This window comes from Phocoena sinus, chromosome 15 (genome assembly GCF_008692025.1).
Source record: "Phocoena sinus isolate mPhoSin1 chromosome 15, mPhoSin1.pri, whole genome shotgun sequence".
NCBI classification, from domain to species: Eukaryota; Metazoa; Chordata; class Mammalia; order Artiodactyla; family Phocoenidae; genus Phocoena; species Phocoena sinus.
This window is the reverse complement of record NC_045777.1, coordinates 58,605,146-58,623,071: the sequence shown is the minus strand read 5'-3', so window position 1 is coordinate 58,623,071 and position 17,926 is coordinate 58,605,146.

The window sequence follows — 17,926 nt, the reverse complement described above, 5'->3', positions numbered from 1 at the left end:
GGGATGGGAGGGTGGTGGCGAGGACGCCAGGTGGTGGCGAGGACGCCAGGAGCCTGCGGGAGCGCTGGGAGAAGCGGGGAGGAGGAGGAGGGATGCGGGAGCCGGGGCTTGGGCCTGCTCTGGACCCCAAATGGGCCGAAGGTGGAGAAGGGGAGGGGGTCCCGCCAGCAGAGAGGGTTGGGGCCAAAGGACCTGTGAACCGCGTAAGGGTCTTTCACCCGCCTTTGGTGTTCCCCAGGCCCTAGTGGACGATACTGAGGATGTGTCCCTGGATTTTGGCAACGAAGAGGAGCTGGCGTTTCGGAAAGCCAAGATCAGGTATGCTGGGACTGGGCACTGGGCAAGCATCCCCAGAGCTGCAAATGCATTCATTCACATTCATTCATTCATTCAGAATGTATTGAGCACCTGGTGTGTGCCAGGCATGGGGCAAGGGACACACCCCGGACAGATCAGACAAGGTCCTGCCCTCCTGGTGCCTGCAGTCTTGGGGGGAGGGGACTAACATTGACCGGGCAAACAAAGATATTAACAAGATAATTAGTGTGAGAAGAGTTGGGAAGAAAATCAACCAGATGATGAAAGAGAAAGTAATTGGGGGAGGCCAGTTGCCTTAGTGCAGGCAGGGAGGGCCTCTCTGAGGAGGTGATGTTTCGGCTGGGACCTGAATGATGAGAGGCAGCCAGCCGTGCATGGGAGACTCTGCAGGGAGCCTTCCATGTAGAAGGAACAGCAGGTTCAAGGGCCCCAGGCTGTGTTTGGAAGGTCAGAGAAAAGCCACTGTGTCTGGAGGGTAGTGGGGGAGAAGACAGGAGGCTGGAGAGGTGGACAAGGGCTTGAATTTTTATTCTTATCCCTGCTTCAGCTCCAGCCAGCCAGACATAGTGTTGGCTTAAAACAACAGAGATTTATTCTCTCACAGTTCTGGAGGCTAGAAGTCCAAAATCAGTTTCACTAGGCTGAGACCAAAGTGTCTGCAGGACAACACTCCTTCTGGAGATTCTTGGGGAAAATCTGTTCTTTGCCTTTTCCAGCTTCTGGTGACCCCTTCCTCTGCCCCTCAAGGCCAGCAGTGTAGCATCTTCCAGTCTTTCTCTGTTCCATTGAATATCACCTTTTCCTCTGTGTGAAATCTCCCTCTGCCTTCCTCTTACAGGGTTACTTGTGATTGCGTTTACAGCCCACCTGGATAATCCAGGGTAATCTCCCCATTTGAAGAGCCTTAATTTAATCACACCTGCAAAGCCCTTTTTCGGTATGTGGTAACATTCACAGCATCCAGGGATTAGGACCCTGGATTGAGGGGCCATTATTGAGCTTATCGTAATGGCCAATGATTGTTTTTAAGAAAAGACACAATAAGAGAACTGGAATGCTAGGGAATCTTCTAGAACATCTAAATGCATTATATGTTCAGTCTTTATTGAGCTCCTTCTGTATGCCCACCTGGGCTGGTGGCTGGGGATATACAGTATACAGGACACACCCCCTGCCTCTGTGGAGTCGCCTGGTCTAGAGCAGGGATGGTCACCCTCAACACCGCTGACATTTGGGGCCAGATACCTCTTTGCTGTAGGGGCTGTCCTGTGCATTGTAGGTTATTTAGCAGTAAAGCCATGGCCTTTACTGACCAGATGCCCAGTAGTATCCCACCAGTAGAGTCTGCAGACACTGCCAAACATTCCCTGGGAGGCAGACTCGCCCCGGGTTGCAAACTGTCGGTGTGGGGGTGTAGGGTGTAAGCATGCCCATGGCTGTTATGATTCAGTGGGTTTTTTTTTTTTTTTTTTTTTTTTTTTTTTTTTTGCGGTACGCGGGCCTCTCACTGTTGTGGCCTCTCCCGTTGCGGAGCACAGGCTCCGGACGCGCAGGCTCAGTGGCCATGGCTCACGGGCCCAGCCCCTCTGCGGCATGTGGGATCTTCCCGGACCGGGGCACGAACCCGTGTCCCCTGCATCGGCAGGCGGACTCTCAACCACTGCGCCACCAGGGAAGCCCTGATTCAGTGTTTTAAATGCTGTGATTGGCAAAAGCTTGGGCACTTATGCTGGTCACGGGAGGAAGTGACAGCTAAGCTGAGACCTGAAGGATGGGTAGGAGTTAACTAAGCGGGGGAGGAGCGAGGGGGGGGACACATGCAAAGGCTTAGAGGTGAGGTCATGAGTTTAGGGAGCTGAGGCTGCTTTAGTGGAGAGTAGTCTGAGCAGAGGCTGGGGCCACACTGGAAGGGCTTACAAGGGAAGTTCTGGAGTTGCACTGTCCACTAGAACATATGGGAATGTACTACGTCTGTGCTGTCTGGTGTGGTAGCCACCAGCCACTGTGGCTGGTGAACACTTGATATGTGGCTAGTGTGACTGAGGGACAGACATTTGGATATTTAATTTTAAAAGCCACATGTGGCTACCATACTGGACAGTGCAATTCTAGAGTTGGAATTTTCACAATGCAGTGACATCAGAATTACACAATAGACAGTGGATTGTAAGAGCAGAAGGAATCGCGAAGCAGAAACTGGGAGCTTGGGCCAGGGCGCGGGCAGGGGTGATGGAGGGAAGTGGAGGGGCCCAGAGGCACAGAAGAGGCAGAATCGGCCAGCCTCGGTGATGATCAAGATGTGGGCTGCGAATGGGAACGGTCAAGGGTGATGCCCAGGCCTCTGGTCTAGTGACCCAGGTGAAGGAGCACTTATGGGGGAGAGACGTTGAGCCCAGAGTCATCTTCGTTGGGTTGTGGTAGAATGCTCTAATGGCCAGGTGTGATGGGCAGCAGGGAAGAGAGGCTGGGAGCTCTGGGGGCGTCATGTGGGCTGCATGCAGAGATCAGGGAGGCAGCAGCTCATGGCTGTGTGTGTGTTTGAGAGCTGCCCATCCCAGAATCGTCTGTGCCTAATGCAGATTTCTGGTCCAGGCCTGGACCTGCGTAACCAGATTCACAGGGGATGGGCATCTCTAGTTGATTCTGATGCTCAAGAAGAATATAAGGATGGCTATAAATCCTGAGCATAAATAAAGTCACCCAGATAGCAGGATGGAAAGGAGGTTCTTAACTGGGGTCTATATATGGGCTTGACAGGGTTCAGGAACCCTGTGTAAACTATTATCTAAGTTTCACATGTGTGCTGCTTTAGGAAAAGGACTCAAACTTTAATTACATTGTCAAATGGGTCCATGATCCAAACAAGAATCACTAGTATCAGGTGAGAATTGTTATTTGTCAATTCCATGTTGAAATGGATTCCAGGTTGACTTTGAAGGGAGGTGAAGTGATGGAAGGGGCCCTATAACAGGAGTCTGGGATTTCAGGGCCACTTCTTCCTTTACCACTTGCTGGCTTTGTGATTTTGGACAGTGTTCACCTTGCCTTGTTGAGCCTTGACCCATCTGTATAATGGGGGTACTTGTACCATCCTGACCTCCCCACGTGGTGACTATACAATTTGTTCAGTACATATTTACCCAGCATCTGTGTACAGGTGCTAGCTAAGCCCTGGGGATAGAGACCTGGTCCCTTCCCTTCCTGTCCCTGGTTTCAGGTCAGTGAAGTGCAGTGTGGTGGGGAGAGCACCTTGCAGAATCAGTGAAGCATGTGAGTCCATAGCAGGTAGAGGAAATGTTAGGTATGCTGCCTGTGTTTTTCCCCAGTGCGCTACTTTTTTTTTTCTTTTTTACCTTTTCTTATCATGGAAAAAAAATCCCCACAACATAAAGTTTGTCATTTAAGTGTTCAGTAGTGTTAAATATATTCATGTTGTTGTAAAACAGATCTCCAGAACTTTTTCATCTTGCAAATCTGAACCTCTGTCCCCATTAAACACCACCTCTCCATCCCCCCTCCCCTCAGCCCCTGGCAACCATCATTCTTCTTTCTGTCTCTCTAAACTTGACAACTTTAGATACTTCATGTAAATGGAATCTTAGAGAATATGTCTTTTTGTGACTGGCTTTTTTCACTTAACATAATATTCTCAAGGTTCATCATGTTGTATCACGTATCAGAATTTTCTTCCTTTTAAAGACTGAAAAATATTCCATTGTGTGTATAGACCACATTTTGTTCATCGATTCGTCTGTTATTGGACACTTGGGTTGCTTCCACGTTTTAGCCCTTGCAAATAGTACTGCAATGAATATAGTTATGCAATTATCTCTTAAAGACCCTGCTTTCAATTCTTGATATATACCCAGAAGTGGAACTGTTGGGTCACATGTGGGATCCTCGTTCCCTGACCAGGGACTGAACCCACACCCCCTGCAGTGGGAGCGCAGAGTCTTTGACCACCAGGGAAGTCCCTAGTTTTAATTTTTTGAGGAACTTTCATACTATTTTCCATAACAATTGAACCATTTTACAATCCCAAAAGCAATGCACAGGGTTCCAATTTCTCTACATCCTCACCAACAATTGTTACTTTCTGTTTTTTCAGAGTATCCATCTTGATGGATGTGAGGTGGTGTCTCATTGTGGACTTGATTGCATTTCCCGAGTGATTAGTGATGTTGAGCATCTTTTCACATGCATGTTTGCCATTTGTTTATCATCTTAGGAGAAATGTCTATCCAAAGTCCTTTGCCTAGTTTTTAATCAGGTTATTGGATTTTTTGTTGTTGTTCAGTTGTAGAAGTTCTTTATATATTCTGGATATTAAGCCCTTATGAAATGTATGATTTGCAAGTATTTTCTCCCATTTCATGGGTTGCCTTTCCACTCTGTTGATGGTGTCCTTTGATGCACAAAAGTTTTTAAATTTTATATAGCTCCATTTCTCTATTTTTACTTTTGTTGTCTTTGCTTTTGGTGTCATATTGTATGTGTGAGTGTATGTTTTTACTGAAATATATTCACATATCATAAATTCACACTTTAAACTATACAATTCAGTGTGGTTTTTAGTCTGTTCACAAGGTTGTGCAATCATCATCACTGTCTAGTTCCAGAATTTTTTTTTTTGATCACCCCAGATGGAAGCCCTGTACCCATTAAGCTGTTGTTTCCCATTTCTCCCATTTCTCTTCCAAGCCTCTGGAAACCACTAATCTACTTTCTGTTCCTTTGAATTGGCCTATTCTGGACATCTCATGTAAATGGGATCATACAGTATGTGGCCTTTCATCTGGCTTTTTTCACTGAGCATAATGTTTTCAAGGTTCATCCATGTTTTGGCATGTACTTCATTACTTATTACTGCTGAGTAATATTTCATTGTATGGATAGAGTACATTTTTCTTATCCTTCGTAAGTTGATGGGCATTTGAGTTGTTTCTGCTTTTTGGTTCTTGTGAATAACGGTGCTGTGAACATCCATGTACAAGTTTATGTATGAACATATGTTTTCAGTTCTCTTGGGCATCAACCTAGAATCAAAACTACTTGGCCAAATGGTAACTCTGTGTTTTAGCCGTGCTGTGTTACAGACCAACTTTTAGTGAGTACTCTGGGCTTCCAGCTGCCTTGAGGAGCAGGAGAAGCCTGGACTCGAGGTCAGACAGACCCAGGTTTGGATCTTGGTTCCGCCATTCCCCAGCCAACTAACGGCGGTTGTGGGTTAGATTGGCAGACAGCCTCACCAGACACAAACAGGCTTTCATATACACCTGTTTACTTGGGTCTCTAGAAGGTTACGAGGCAGAGACACAGCATCTTCATCTCATCGAGGGACTCAGCTGCTACCCACACACACAGCTGCTTGTGCTCTGTCACTACGGGGGCTCTGTTGGGCTATCAGGGACAAGAGCCAGAGACTGTGGGTCACCTTGAGGCATAAAAGCTTCAGTTCTGTTTCCTGCCAACCTTTTCTAGGATTCTGTTCACCGAGGTCCAAGGCCTGCTTGCCAGCTCCAACCCAGGGGCAGTTCCACGCCACGAGCAGGCACATAGGACACTGCCATGGGAGACCCAGATCATTCCCAGGCGGGCAGTCCTGATGTTAACCCTTCACTCACAGTGACCTTGAACAAGTCAGGGCACCTCCGGATCCCCCATTTTCTCATCTGTAAAATGTGAATGATGTCAGCTCCATCATAGGGTCGTGTAAAGAGGACTCAATTGGGTGACGAATGTATGTAACGAATCCAGCGGGACCCCTGACACCTTGTATGTCCTTCATAAATGGTACTTGCTATCATAAGTGTACTTCAGTGTCTTGACTGTGTGGGCAGGGCTGGGGCAGAGGCATGTCCTCAGCTGCAACAGGACATCATACTGGGGTTGTCCCTGGAGCTGGAGACTGTCCCTCATATGGAAAGATTGGTTTATGCTTTCAAGGCACTGTCTTCACAAAATTCATTTGGACCCAAAGGTCGTGGTTTCCAATGGATTCCCACCCAAAGTAGGATGATGTCCTCTTGCCCCAGGCAGAGTTATTGGATCTGATTTTGGTCTCAGTTGTCAGGGCTGGTTTATTGGCAGGGTTTGGTCAGTGTTCCATGGTTGGTCCTCACTCAGCACAGTGGGCATTGAATTGAGGGGAATCCCATTCTCTGGTGTCAGGTGCCACTGGGATAGTGGGGCCAGGACCCAAGGCAGAAATCACGTAGAATCAGAGCTGCCCCTGCAAATCCCCATCTAGCCTGTCAAGTAGAATAACATTTCGTCTTTCAGGAAGTCACCCACCGTCCATTCATCTTCCCATGTTGGATACCGGAGCTGTTCCTCAAAATGAGCTGCAGGTGAAATTGTTGGCTGCTTTTTAGGGGAAGTTAGATTGAATGAAAAACAATAGCAAACACTTACTCACCTAGCACTTACTATACGCAGGCACTGTTCTCGGTGTTTTACTCATAAAATTCATTTAAGCTGTATTACAAACCTATGAAGTCGATACTATGATTTTTATCAATTTCAAGATGAAAGAAATTGAGGGAAAGAGTTGAGGGATTGGCCCGACGTCACACAGCTGTGAAATTGTGGGGTGGGGATTTGAACCCTTAGATCCGGCTCTGGAGTTGCATCTTAGGTTATGCTGTGCTTAGGGGCACAGATGCTCACGCAGAGAGGGATGCTCGGGGACAGGCTCTGCCCTGGGAACGGCATTCTCAGGCCTTCCATCGTGTGCTTCCTCTGAGGAGTACTTTATATTTTCCTTGTGTACGTGAGAATGTGGAATTGCCCACTCTTTAGATCAGGCCTTCTCAACCCTCAGCACTGTGATACACGGCGCTGGGTGATTGTGGGGGCTGTCCTGTGTATTGTAGGACTTCAGCGGCATCCCTGGACTTCACCTACTAGATGCCAGTGACACTGCCTTCTGCAGTCGTGAGAACCAAAGAAGACTCCAGACATTGCAAAATTGCCCCCCGGTTGAGAACCCTGATTTGAATTATTCTCTTTGCTCTCTCTGGGGTTTGGATTTGGAGAAATTAAATTTGCATTTGAGGGAACTCAGAGGTCTGCAACCTCTGTGTTTGACCCAAGGTACAGATGCACCTTGGTGGCCGTCCATTATTCCCGGAAATCAACACAGGCACATCTCTAATTGCTACACACACACACACACACACACACACACACACACACACACACATTGTGCTACAACACACAGATAAGAATAATTTTGGTTTTTCTTTGTTGTTAGGAAGTCTGATTGCCTTGATAAGTCTGATTGCCTCTGGACCCGTCGCCCAGACCCCTGTCCCCGGTGACTTTGGGCAACAAGTCATGCTGCCCCTCTTCCCACTCTAAAATCTATTTTTAAAATATAGAAATAATGACACATAAGCAGGTCTCACCAGTGGCTGATGGTTTAAATTTAAGGAAGGTTCATGATTACCAAGGAAAATAATCCGCAGAATCAAGGAACTAGACAGATTTCAGTTCTCTCTCTTTTTATTTTTAACATCTTTATTGGGGTATAATCGCTTTACAATGGTGTGTTAGTTTCTGCTTTATAACAAAGTGAATCAGTTATACATATGTTCCCATATCTCTTCCCTCTTTTCAGTTCTCTTTGATTAGGGTGAGGGATTACATGTTTTGAAATTAACCCCTTACATCTCCAGCTGCTTTACTTCCCCTTATTTATATTTCTTGTTAACATGAAATTGATTGCATAAGCAGTGCCAGCAATAAAGTCACCAAAGGGAGATTTCTTCTAAACTATGACCCACACAATTGGGGAAGGCATTTGGGACCAGAAGGAGACTTTGGTCAGAAGTTGGTTCCTTGATGTTCAGTATTGGAGAACAGCTGGACTGTGTGGACCTGGAGTGTTTAACTCACTCAATCATTTATTCCAGGGTTGATGCTACTGACATTTGGGGCTGGACATTCTTTGCTGTGGAGGCCTGTCCTGTGCACTGTAGGATGTTTAACAGCATCCTGACCTCTACCCACTAGATGCCAGTAGCAGCCCCCTAGTTGTGACAATCAAAAATGTTTCCGGACGTTGCTGGTGGGGAACCCTGAATCACTTCCATTTGAGAAGCACTGATTTATTCTTTCACTCATTCATTTATTCATTAAGTCAACAAAACCTTTCAGAGACCTTTGCGTGCCAAACACTGTTCTAAGGGCCACAGAGAAAACCAGTCAGGCCTGGTCCTTGCCTTCATGGAGCTGACTTTCTCCTGTCACGGAGAGACAGTGAACACATAAGCAAATATCTAAACAAAGTGACATCAGAGAGTGGTAAGTGCCATGAAAAAGGGGGCCAGGGCTGAGGGCCCCTTTAGATTCTAGGGGAGGGTCAGAGGAGACCTGAGAAGGTGCATTATTTGGTCTGAGACCCAAATATGGAGGAGGAGCCAGGCACGGGAAGAGACTTCTGGCAGAGGAAACAGCAAGTGCAAAGGCCCTGAGGTGGGAGCATATTCTAGGGATTGTTGGAACCAGGCTGGGGTGTAGAAAGTGGGATAGTAGTAGGAGGAGACATTTGGAGATTTGTTAGGGAAAGGATGTGGAGACTTTGAAAATTCTGATGGGAATTTGGAATTTTGTCTGCTTTGATGGGCAATCTTTGGAGAGATTTGAGCAGGGGAGAGGTATGATCTGATTGACATTTGAGAAAGCTGCCCGTGACTGCCAGGTGGCCTGTAGGGGAAGAACAGCAGCAGGGAGATCTGTTACGGGCTGGTGGAGGGGTCCGGGTGAAAGATGCTGGTGGCCTGGACTGGCTGGACTCCAGGGACACACATGGGAACTTGGCTCAAATTGGTCTTTGTCCAAATTCTGCCAGCTGCTGGGACTTCTGAGATTGGACAGAGATGGTTGAAGGCAGTGGGTTCCAGATGCAGGTTGTGGGACATGCATTCCCAGGAGATGTCAACTTCATCAGCATCCCTCAGGAACTCAGCAAACAAAGGGCCAAAACTTCAGGGTCTCCATCCCTGAAGATTTGACTCAGTAGGTGTTGAGATGGGTGTGAAAGGGTCCTGCAACATGATTCTGCTCTGCTCCGAGTGACTTGGCGAATTTTTCTAGGTTGTCTATTTCTGGATTAAGTAGGGACTGTGTGTGTGTGTGTGTGTGTGTGTGTGTGTGTGTGTGTGTTCACCTTCATTGGAGTGGGGTTTCGTGTTGATACAAGGCTCAGCTATATATCCTGGCAAGTGATGCCAATGACGTTTCCTCAGTAAAGACCAGCTCAATAAATTCGGGTTGGAATCCAAGGGGAAAGGCCTGGGTCTGGCCCTGCTCCAGCCCTAAGGAAATTCTCTTCACACAGGGGCTCAGCCTTGGGTGTTCCACGACCAATGACTCACTCCTGACTCATTACAGGAGTAAGGAGGCTTCCAGAATGACTCAGAAGCAGCCAGAGATCGTGTTAATGGATCCTTATTTTTTCTGGCATTACAATACAGATGTATCTCCCCCGTAGATCGTAAAATACTTTAGAATAGGAAGTGCAAAGGGACAGTCAGCCGACTGACTCCAAGCCTCAGACATACTCTTTTGGGCCATGGAGGTATTTTAAGTGAATGTGAATTTATATTTAAATATTGGAACAGGTCACATTAGCAATCTGACTTTCTCAGAGTAGATGAGCCACAGAGACAGAAGGCAGATTGGTGGTTGCCAGGGGCTGTGGAGAGGAAAAAATGGGGAGAAACTGCCCAATTGGTAAGGGGTTTTACTTTGGAATGATGGAAATGTTTTGGAACAACGGTGTGAAGTATTAAATACCACTGAATTCTTCACTTTAAAATGGTTAATTTTATGTGATGTGAATTTCACCTCGATGCATTTTTTGTTGTATTATTTTTAAATATTACATTTAAATATTTAACATATTAAAATATTAAAATATTTTAAAGTATTAAAAAATACTTTAGACCTTATTTTTTTGGAACAGTTTTAAGTTCACAGCAAAATTAAGGGGAAGGTACAGAGATTTCTCATATACCCCCCTCCCTGCCTCCCACAAATAGCTTCCCTCATTATCAACATCCCCTGCCAGAGGAAACATTTGCTACAATTGATGAACCTACATTGACACGTCCCCATCACCCAAAGTCCATAGTTTACATTAGGGTTCACTCTTGGTGTACCTTCTATAGGTTTGGACAAATATAATAACATGTATCCACCGTCACAGTATCATACAGAATAGTTTCACTGCCCCCCAAAAACCTGTTCACTCCCTCCATCCACCCTAATCCCTGATCTTTTTACTGCCACCATAGTTTTGCCTTTTCTAGAATGGCATATAGTTGGAATCATACAGTATGCAGCTTTTTCAGAGTGGCTTCTTTCACTTAGTAATATGCAATTAAATCTTTTTTTTTTAACTTTACTCTGGATTGCTGACTTCTTGTGAATGGCTGTTAGATTTGGAAGGGTGGACCTGTCCCTTCAGGGTGAGCCCCAGCTCTCACCCAACGAGCTGACTTTTTTCCTACCCCAGCTCAGCCCTCTAAGTACCTGAGTTTGCAGCACCCCCATCGCCACCCATCAAGGACAATGGGGAAGAAACAACAATACTCCAACAATAGCATTTCTACTAGGCTTTCCAGAGGTGCAAGAAGCTTTGAGTTGGAATTTCTAATACTGTAGTTTTCTCCGCAAACCTCTCGAAGTTGATTGAGGGGCCTGTTTGCAGTAGCCCGGCCTTGGGGGTCAGGCTGTACATGGCCATCCTAGCCCACTTACCCTGAGCCCCCGTGTTCCTGCTCATGCCCTGGCCTTTTATATGCTTCACTCTCTGCTCCCTAAATTTGTCCTTTAGATCTTAAAATATTTTGTGTGTGTGTCCAAATCCCTATTATCTTTTTAAAAAATTAAAAAAAATTTTTATTGAAGTATAGTTGGTTTACAATGTTGTGTTAGTTTCAGGTGTAAAGCAAAGTGATTCAGTTATACTATATATATGTGTGTGTGTATATGTGTGTGTGTATATATATATGTCTATTCTTTTTCAGACTCTTTTCCCGTATAGGTTATTACAAAATATTGAGTACAGTTCCCTGTGCCATACAGTAGGTCCTTATTAGTTATCTATTTTATATATCGTAGTGCGTATATGTTAATCCCAAACTCCTAATTTAACCTGATCTTAAAATATTTTTTAAAAATTCATTTATTTTTAATTGAGATATAATTCATATACCATAGCATTTACCCCTTTAAAGCCTACAATTCAGTGGCCTTTGGTATATTCCAAAGGTTGTGCAACCATCATTACTGTCTAATTCCAGAATGTTTTCATCACCTGCAAAAGAAACCCCATGTCCTTTAGATCTTCATCCTCATCACTAAGAACCATCCCCTACTCTGAGCTAGGTGCCCTTCCTGTCAGCTCCAAGTGCCCCCAGCCTGGTGGCCAGCTGTTGTGTCCACCTCTTGGGTTTGCTAAAATGTCACGAAATAGCCAAGAGCCCTGTGGATACCCTGCCCTCATAACTAAAGGATTAGCACCTGGAATAGCAGGGGCAGCTGGGGGCACCCTGCACCACTGTCCATTCTGACAGGATAGTGGGCATGCCATGTTGAATATTTTGATCATGACTCTGCTTACCCCATTAATGACACCTTTCAGACTGAGTTGAAATTGCCCATTTGCACATATATACAATGGAATATTACTCAGCCATAAAAAGAAACGAAATTGAGTTATTTGTAGTGAGCTGGATAGACCTAGAGTCTGTCATACAGAGTGAAGTAAGTCAGAAAGAGAAAAACAAATACCGTATGCTAACACATATATGGAATCTAAAAAAAAAAAGGAAAAAGGTTCTGATGAACCTAGGGGCAGGACAGGAATAAAGACGCAGACGTAGAGAATGGACTTGACACGGGGAGGGGGAAGGGTAAGCTGGGATGAAGTGAGAGAGTGGCATGGACATATATATGCTACCAAATGTAAAATTGATAGCTAGTGGGAAGCAGCCACATAGCACAGGGAGATCAGCTCGGTGCTCTGTGACCACCTAGAGGGGTGGGATAAGGAGGGTGGAAACGCAAGAGGGAGGGGATATGGCGATATATGTATATGTATAGCTGATTCACTTTGTGATACATCAGAAACTAACACACCATTGTAAAGCAATTATACTCCAGTAAAGATGTTGGGAAAAAAAAAAAGAAATTTCCCATTTGCTTCTTTGCTTCCCTCCCCCGCATGCCCCCCACCCCAGTGATGTTCATGAGGGCAGGACTTGGTGCATTTGGTTCACTGTACTTCGCTTGGATCTGGCATGGTGCTTGGTAAATAATAGGTGTTCAATAAACGCGGTGCCGTTGCTCTAGGCCCAATTTCTCAAACTGCCTTATTTCTTAAGCAATTTTGAAAATCAGTTTAAAGCATCTATAATTAAGTTGACTATGAACTTAATTTTATGTTGTTGGACAATTTAAACTGCAATTTCCACTTTAGTCATCATTTTGTTTTGTTTTTTTTGTTTTTTGTTTTTGCGGTACACGGGCCTCTCACTGTTGTGGCCTCTCCCGTTGCGGAGCACAGGCTCCGGACGCACAGGCTCAGTGGCCATGGCTCACAGGCCCAGCCGCTCCGTGGCACGTGGGATCTTCCCGGACCGGGGCACAAACCCGTGTCCCCTGCATCGACAGGCGGACTCTCAACCACTGCGCCACCAGGGAAGCCCTTAGTCATCATTTTGAATATCGAATTATCCTGCAAACGATAAACACACATGCACGGCAATTACAAAACTTACTGCTTTCAGGGTGATGGGGAAATTTAGTGGTTGATGAGACCCCAGATGAAAGAATTGTAAAATATAGCAACAAAATATGTTAAATTGGAAAATAATGTTTGGAAGCAATGTCCTTAAAACGACTTAAAAAACTTTTTACTTTGAAATAATTTCAAACTTACAGGAAAGTAGCAAGAATAGTACAAAGAACTGAGACGTGTCCTTTACCTTGATTCAGCTATTGTTAACACTTTGCTGTGTGTGTGTTTATTTTATGAAGTGTTTAAGAGTAAAATGAACATATAATGCTCACTTCCTCCTGAATCCTTCAATGTGTATTCTACGAACAGGATATTCTCTTACATAAACAGAGGACAGTGATTCAAAATGAGACACTTACCTAATCTTCAGTCCGTATTCCCATATCTTTTATTGTAATTTTTTTTTTTCCCAGTTCAAGATCCAATTGGGATCACCCATTGCATTTAGTTACTCTTTTTTTTTTTGGCCACACTGCATATGGCATGTGTTATCTTAGTTCACTGACCAGGGATTGAACCCACGCCCCCTGCAGTGGAAGCGTGGTGTCTTAACCACTGGACTGCCAGAGAAGTCCCAGTTAGTTATTCTTGAGCTTTTCTCTGCCTTTTTCTGTCTTTCGTGACACGGACAGTTTTGAGGAGTAAAGGTTTGCTATTTTGAGGAATGTACCTGAAATTGGGTCTGTCTTATTATTATTCATGACTAGATCCAGGTCATGATTTTTGGCAGAAATGCTGCAGAAATGATGTTGTGTTCTAAAAGGCCTTTTTTTCAAGCTCTGTCACTACTAAAGGTGGCCCAGATTTGGCACTTTTTTTGCCCTCCACCACATCTTACCTGCATTTTGCTGCTCAAAGAACCCAGGCTCCTTAGAGAGGAGCCACTTCCAAATCTTGAGGCAGAAACTGGTCAGACTGCATCTGGAACATCCTTTTGTTGCCAGCAAACACAGATATTTTTTAAAGTGTCACAGGCTGTTCTAAAGAAGAAAAACTAGTTTAATGAGGCTCCCACAGTGTTTGCTAAATGAATTAATATGATTTTATTCAATTCTCTCAGTAAATAACCTGTAAGGCTCTTTGTTTCTAAGATGCTATCATTTAAAAAAATTATTTGATTGACATATAGTTGATTTACAACGTTGTGTTAATTTCTGCTGTATAGCAAAGTGATTCCATTATACATGTATGTGTATATATATACACATTCGTTTTCGTATTCTTTTCCATTATAGTTTATCACAGGATAATATTGAATACAGTTCCCTGTGCTATACAGTAGGACCTTATTGTTTATTCTATGTATAATAGTTTGCATAAGATGCTATCATTTGAAGGTACACTGGTTCAGTTATAGCTCTTGAGGGTGGGGAATAAATACCATATTAATATTTGCATCCTTTAGTGGATGCATCCTGATTCCAGACACATTAACATGGTCAAAAAAGGGACTTCCCTGGTGGTCCAATGGTAAAGAATCCGCCTTCCAATTCAGGGGACGCGGGTTTGATCCCTGGTCAGGGAACCAAGATCCCACATGCCGCTGGGCAGCTAAGCCCGTATGCCACAGCTATTGAGTTCACGCACCTCAACGAGAGAGCCTGTGTGCTGCAAACTACAGAGCCCATGTGCTCTGGAGCCCATGCGCCACAACTACAGAGCCCACGTGCCCTGGAGCCCGGCGCCTCAACGAAGATCTCATGTGCTGCAACTAAGAACTGACACAGCCAAAAAAATAAGGAAAATAAATAAATTTTTTTAAAATTTAAAATGGCCAAAAATAAAAATGCAGGGAAAGACAGGATTCTATTTTGCAGATGAGGAAACCAATGCTCCCAAGAGCCAGATTACAGACCCAACCTCGCTTAAGGGTATTTGATGACTTCAGATCCTGCCCGCTGTTGAGTAGAATCTAGTAGCTAAAGCACATTAAATAGGTGAATTCTACTCTCCACAAAAAAAAAAGCATCTCACTCAGAGTGAGGGTGACGACAAACAGGAATACAGGTTTCTTACCTCCTTCAACCTCCCTGAGGTACCACCTGCTCTAAGTGCCTTCCTGCTGGCTGACTTCTGCTCTGACCTTCTGGAAAAGTCAGTCCTTGGCCTCTCTGCTTTTTTTCTCGCCCTCAGTTCATAACTCTGAGTCTCCTGTTTAAAAGAGGTGAGCGTAACTGCAGCTGCCCTCGTGATCTCCCCCCACCACCAGCTGTCTTCAAGTAAGACTGCAACTCTTCATTTTATCACCCAGATTCTTGGAGGAAGCTGACTCTCGTTGCCCTTTCTGCCCTTTGAAACCACCAGACAAAACATAATGTGGATTATACAGAGTTTAAACTCTTCAACATTAGAGCCTGTATGTGTTAGCTACTGCTGTATAACAAGTTACCCCAAACTTAGCAGCTTCAGACAACAAACATTTATGATCTCACACTGTGCCTGAAGCTCAGGAAACTGGGGCAGCTTAGCTGGGTAGTTCTGTCTCAGGGTCTCATGAGGCTGCTGTCATATTAAGGCCTGACTGGGGCAGGAGGAGCTGCTTCCAAGAGGGCTCCCTCATGTGGCTGTTGGCTGGAGGCCTCAGTTTCTTAGACATGTGGACCTCTCCGTAGGGCTGCTCCCAACGTGGCAGCTGGTTTCCCCCAGGGAAAGCAAGGGAGAGAGCAAAAGAGAGTGACCAAGACAGAAGCCACAGTGTCTTTTATGACCTAATATCAGGTATGATAAACAATTACTTCTAATGTGTACTATCAGTCATGCAGACCAGCGCCAGTGATTCATTGTTGGAGGGGACTGTACAAGGGTATAAATGCCAGGAGGTCGGGATCATGGGGGCCAATTCAGAGGCTGGCTACTTACAGATCCCAGCCCAAAAAAGGAACAAATGCATGTGTGTCTACAGAGTGCCCACTGTACTCCAGGCCCTGATGTTAAGTAGGTGTGATTATCCCCATTTTACAGGTGAGGAAACTGAACAAGAAAGGTTGAGTCACTGGTCTAAGGTCACACAGTAAATGACAGAACTGGAATTTGAAAGGCAGTAGTCTGCTTCCTTAAAAAAAAATTATTAGAGTTCCAAATGTATACCAAATAGAATAATATAAATGAGCCCCATGTGGCCATCACACAGCTTCAGAAATGATCAACTCCTGAACAATCTTCTTTCATTTATACCCTGCCTCTCCCCCTCCCCCTGATTATTTTGAAACAAACCCCAGGCATTACATCACTTCAAACATAAATATTGTGATGTTATCTCTAAAAGACAAGAATTGGTTTTTAAAAGCAAAACCACAATAGCACTTTAAAAATGGTTAACAATTCCCATGATATTTCAATCAAGAAATACCCAGGGTCCAAATTCCCTTGATTGTCTCATAACTTTATTATTTGTTGGAACCACGATTGAATATCTTCCACATTTTGCAATTGGTGGCTGGATGTCTTAGGTCCCTTTTCATCTGTAGATTTCCCAGTCCTCTCCTTGCTCTCTCTCATTTTTTTCCCCCTTTGCAATTGATTTGTTGTTTTGTTGAGCTTCTCACAGTCTGGAAAATTGCTGATTGCAACCCTGATGTGTCCTTTAATCTTTGCCTTTGTTCCCTATGTTTCTTGAGCTTGGTGAGATTCAGGTGTGATATTTTGGGGGCACAGCTGACTTCAAAGGAGGGGGTGAGTTCTTCCATCAGGGGCTCCCAATGCCTGGTTGTCCTCAGCTGCTTCTCTTGAATGCATTAGGGGCTTCAGCATGGTGGCATTCTAACGCTATCATTCTGTCTCCATTTGTAAGCCGAAGGAATCCAGAACGAGAAACTCCCCCTCTTCAAATATTTAGTCATTGCAAGATACACTTTACAGAGAAAAGACATAATAAACGTTTGATGCTTGCTCTTCATTTTCCCGCTTTCCAAGTGATGAGTTTGTTCCCCAGCATCCCTCATAAGTGACCACTGAGGGTTTTGATTAAGTATCACATGACTCACGGGCTACGACATTCTTATTGCTGCTCAAGTTGTTCCATCTTTGGCCAGTGGGAGGCTCTACCCATTGGCCGCTGAGTCTCTTGACCTGGCTCTCATGGTCTTTGACAGCTTCCTTGCAACCTGGGATGTTCCGATGTCCCAGCCTCATCAAGCTGGGATGGCCTGGAATCGCCATTTCTCCAAGCAGCCCTGGCTCCTTTGGAGAATGGAGTTTAGAAGCCACAGTCTGGTTTCCTCTCCTGTGCCAGCTCTCTGGCTCTGTGGCTAGGAAGTGCATCAAGCAGGGCTGATAGCATCTCTTAGTGGACGTGTTTTGGGGATTCACTGTTGTCACTGAGCACGGGTCCCTTTCAGTTGACCTGCAGTTCACCGGGGCAGCCAACAGGAGGGGCAGCTATGAAACTCTGGGCTGAGATTGAGTGTGGCTGATTCTGCCACTCAGAGCAGCTGCTAGCCCATAATGCGCCTCCTCCGTGCAAATCAGAAGAGATGGTCCTTCCATGGGCAGGCAGTTCCCTCCAGGGCCTGCAGCTGGAGAGCAGAGCATGCACCTGATTCCAGCAGTGCATCACCTGGGCAATTGCTTCTTTGCTCTGACCCTGGGGCAGTTCACTTCACCTCCCTGAGCTCCCGACTCATCTGCAGAATGGCTCTCTGTCCCTTTCCAACCTCGCTTATTTTCTTTGGGCTCATTTGTCCCCAGGCGGGTGTTATGGGTTGACTTGTATCCTCCCCAAAAGAGATATATGGACGTCCTAACCTGCAGTACCTCAAAACGTGACTTCATTTGGAAATAGGGGTTTTGCAGATGTAA